The 4,756-nt window shown below is 40.6% G+C and overlaps 1 long non-coding RNA gene across 1 annotated transcript; it reads right to left on the reverse strand.

Moving 5' to 3' along the window:
- Nucleotides 1–2,433: 2,433 nt before the first annotated feature.
- Nucleotides 2,434–2,950, reverse strand: LOC120940259. Its single transcript, XR_005749407.1, has 2 exons — nucleotides 2,907–2,950; nucleotides 2,434–2,728 (listed from the first exon to the last, which is right to left on the reverse strand). It is a non-coding gene; the product is annotated as an uncharacterized LOC120940259 (long non-coding RNA).
- Between the last annotated feature and the right edge of the window lie 1,806 nt (nucleotides 2,951–4,756).

Consider the following 4,756-nt stretch of genomic DNA (forward strand, 5'->3'; position numbering starts at 1 on the left):
GAGCAGGCATCTGGGCACCATTCAAAGGGGGGAGGAGCATTAACAGAGAAAGGAAGGAAAACCGCTTACCAACCCAATGCATGAATATGTGGATAAAATCCCATCCATGCCCTCTTGGTTGCCCTCAGGTCTATTTAATTGTGTACAGAACTATGTACTCCATTTTTGTGCACACCACTTTTAGGTGCCCGTTCAACAGGTAATTGTTGCCACACAAGAATGCAATTACAAACCTCCCAACTTCCCCTCATTTGGATGGACTGTCCATCCTTCAGAACTTAATTTCGTTGTCTCTGTTTTCTCCCCAGTTGTCCCTCTTTTTGGACATATGTGTAGTCTTCTATGCAATACTTAAAATGATTGTAAACCTCTGAACTGAACAATGAACAAAGCATATCCCTCTATTGTGTGTACTAACCTCAACCCAAAGCACCAAGTGTGGTTCCTATCTAATCTCTCCTCTGCTATTTGCATTAGTCACATCCATCTATCTCAACACCAAGCAATCCTATATATTAAGACTGTGTGTGTGTGTGTGGTTGGGGGGGTTGTTCATTCCATCCACTCAGGTGCCAGATTACACTCAGCGTCAGGTCTACTCTCTATACTGTGCAGTTTGCCTTCTGGAGTTGAGAAAAAGCCTTTATAGGTGTGTTTTAGAAAGCTGCAGAGGAGAGAGCACTGCAGATAAACAGGTACAACCTATGTAGGGGAATTTGTTTATTCTCTGTGTATCACCTGAGGCTAGTCACTGAAGTGCATATGTAAGGATTTACAACCAGGTCGACCACCAAAAGTGTTGCACTATACAAAACCATTCAAGCAAAAAAAAAAAATTATGATAAAAAATCACTTGTGGGTCTAGCCAACATTTGTTTGCTTACTAGTTCCTAATGGTCCATGCAACTGGGGGTGTGGCAGGAGGTGTGTCCCCCTTGTCTATACACATTGTGTTAAAAGGTGCACTTTCTTTCCCATTTCAAATTTGGAAGGCATGCAACTACATCGGATGCACTGTACATACAATGAAGAACATAATTGTATTTTCATGAAATAGTGGCTTGTTTTGGGCAAAAAAAATAATCTTCTAAACTAAAACAAGCCTGCAAAACTTGTAAGGGGAACATGGGGAGGGAGTGCGTTACAAGTACTGTATTTATTGGCGTATAACACTCACCCTGAAAATAGAGGGTAAACTGTGCCTGCGTGTTATACGCAGGGGCAGTGAAAAGTTTTTTTCCCTGAAACTTCCCTCTTAAAGTTAGGGTGCGTGTTATACGCCGATAAATACGGCAATTACATGCAACTGACATAATGTTGTGCTGAACAAGGTAACTTTTAAATGTTGAAATCATTGTACACCTTTCTAAATGTTTTGTATCCCAATAAGATATGGCACAATTTTTTAAACATGGTCATATATATATAGACTTAGAAAAGGGGCACCACTGACAATTTTCCCTGGTGAACAAAACCATCAGACATAATTTTATTAAAAGGATAATAAAAATGAGCTAGTGAGGTGAGGCGGCATACCACTGAACCCTGGTGTTGGTGGGTATTCCAATCTGGGGTGGCAGTTTGTTTTGTAAGGCAGTTCTCTAGGTTAAAAAGGGCACAAATAAATTGGTTTGTCTGAAGCAATTTTTATAATTACAGATTTTATAGTTCCCGGTTAATGTCACACTTACACTACAAGGAACAACCCTGTTATGACAGCAATGCTTTCAAAGTAATTCTCCTGCGCTCGAGTGGTAGGCCTGGGGATGTGTAGTACAAACAACTTATTTCTAGGCCAATGCCTTGCTGCCCCCTTTAGGGCAATGAGTATGCTCAGAACTGTAAAACAATAGCAAGAGTGTACCGACCTAGCACATTACCAAAATAAATGTTATTCCAAATAAAAACGACAATAATTGTCGGTATTGCCAGAACACCAGACAGTTTTTGGAATGGTTGACGCATTTCGAGGGAGAACCTTCTTTCTCAGAGCCAAAGGGATTCCAATCACCAACTGGTCTTCCGGCAATAACGGTTCTTCACCTCTGACCTGAGGGTGACTGTTTGCATCTGTTTTTGCTGTGCTATGCCTATATATGTTTGTATGTGAGTACAATCATTGTCGTTTTTATTTGGAATAGCATTTATTTTGGTAATGTGCTAGGTCAGTGCGCCCTTCTCTTGCTATTATGACAGCAATGTTAACTATATTAACTATATTACTTGCTGGTATTGATGATATATAGCCTCTGAAGGTGTGTATATTTAACAGTTTAGGGGGGTGTACCATCATCCAGAATCTAGATATATAGAATTTAGCTCTAGGGTCCCCGAAACCAGAGAGCCAATTGAGGGGAATTATTGGGCCATTGTTGGACTATCGCGGTACTGGTAAAAAGTGTGGGTAGTGTGCAAAAGGAAGAAATAAAAATAATAAAGAACAATTTTATTGTAAAAAAATGTCGATAACGACACCAAGGGGATACATGATTGAAACATCAACATAACATATATGACCAACAAATCGCCAGTATAGTAGTCCCCAGGAGGAGGAGAAGCATAGTGGGTAGAAGGTCATATCACGACATCTTAACTAGTTTCGTGGCTGTACGCCACTTCATCAGAAGAGTCTAAAAACCCCCCCACATTGACCAGCGGGGAGGACGGTCGCCACCTCAGAGGGTCCCGTGTAGTGACCATGGGGCACGTGCATGGGCGAATGGACCTACTTGAATACAGGGATTTGTAGTGCAAGTAGGGGGCCCCGAAAACAGGAGCCCAGGTAGGGGTTTCTCGGGCCACTAGTAACCTCCACAGGGGGGGATCCAAGGTATTGGAACCCGGAGGGAGGGGGACCATATACGGTCCCATGGTGGCGTCGGGGTAAAGACGCCCGCCAGTGGTACTGTGCACCAGGTAAGGCCACAGGAGTCTCAGGGTCCAACATCCATTGCTGGTATTGATGGAGGGGAACCCCCAAAACCCATTGGCTCTTTTGAAATGATTACTACAAAAAATGCATTTTATCTGAACTGTTTGCAGTAGCTTGTCTTACTTTTTTTTCTACAATCTTTATGGACAATAAAATGTAAAAGAACAATGTTTTATAATTTTAAATACTGATAAAAGTTTATCCATATATAATATATTTCATAACTCTTGTTTTATATTTTTAAATTGGAACATTTTTCCGTAAGTATTGCTTTTGCGTTTACAGGTATAACTCTGTTGTAAACCTAGAATGAGTATATCAGAGAATTACGCTTGTATAGCATATTATGAACTTGTTCTCTGCTTGAGTTTGCCATTTCACTGCCAGCTAGACATCTTCTTTTTGTAATAATGCTCCGACAAGACAATGTGACATGGCACATTGGATCTTTCAATCAAACCACAAGCCCAAAAAAGCATCAGAAGTGCCAGTGAAAGTGCTTTTTACTTGTCATTAGCTTGCCTAGCATCTGACATTCATAGTGGAAGAATTCGAACCTTCATCTTGCAGACAGTCAAAATGGGCCATAAGCTCTGATCCCAAATGGGAATAATATGTTGATGAATTGTCGCTCTCATCAGCTGCCAATCGCTTTCATTTTCATTGACATTTGTTATTTCCCCATATCTTATTTGCCTCATTAAGGACCATATGTCAGCCTTTCTTCTGGATTCTTGCAGCAAAAACAGCATTCCCTGTACAATTACATTATTTCTCTAACAATTAAGAGTGCCATTTGTGCAAGGTATAGTCTGGATAATGGTTACCAGCTTACCTGCTACACAAAGAGAGTTTACAACCAGGATGGAGACGCAAGAAGATAGAGGAGTAATACAATAAGGGCTGTTATCAACAGTGGAATATACCTGCCAAGTGACAGCATTGCTGTTGGCAAGCGTTTGGTTGCCATAATTAACATGTGGAGATGACAGATCCATTGGCATTGACTGTGCTTGGTTTGTCAATGCTTTGCAAAATTCATAGGCATTTTACTCCAATATATGAGAAGAAATCTAGGTCGGTTTCATGAAAGAATTATATACAGCATTATGAAGAAAAGTTAAATCTATGCTGGCTTGTTCTATAATTTACTTGACAAAATGTTTAAGTATTTTAAGGAAGACTCAACTTACGAAGAAGTGATATGACACATACAAAAAGTACACATTATTTTGTAATTAAGACCCCTTTCACACTGGGGCAGTTTTCATGCATTTTAGCTTTAGAAATAGCACCTGTAAAGTAAAGTAAAACTGCCTCCCATTCATTACAATGGGTGCTTTCACACCCGGGGGTGCGCTTGTGGGACGTTAGAAAAAGTCCTGCAAGCAGCATCTTTGGGGCGGTTTGCGAGCGATGTATACAGTGCTCCCAATACACCCCTGCCCATTGCAATGAATGGGCAGAGCTATTGAAGCACCTGAAAAGCGCCCCGCTAGTGGCTGAAAAGCAGCACAAAATTCATGCTTAAACAGCGTCAAAGTGCTGCCAAAATGAACAGCGCTTTACCGCGAACGCGCAGGCGGCCCCAGTGTGAAAGGGCTCTTAATGTTATTAACAATTATCTTTCCATTTCAAAATGTCTCTTCTTTGCAAAAAGACTGGAGGTGTTTTTTTAGGTCATGTCCAAAGTGTGATTCGTTTTCTGCTTTTCTTAGTGATCTGCACTGAGCTACAAGACAAATTGTATACATCCCCTGAAATAGAAGTTTCATTTTTAAGAAGATAATTTTTGCTTCTGTATTCATTAACATAACACAGATT

Source organism: Rana temporaria, chromosome 5, assembly GCF_905171775.1.
Source record: "Rana temporaria chromosome 5, aRanTem1.1, whole genome shotgun sequence".
NCBI lineage: Eukaryota > Metazoa > Chordata > Amphibia > Anura > Ranidae > Rana > Rana temporaria.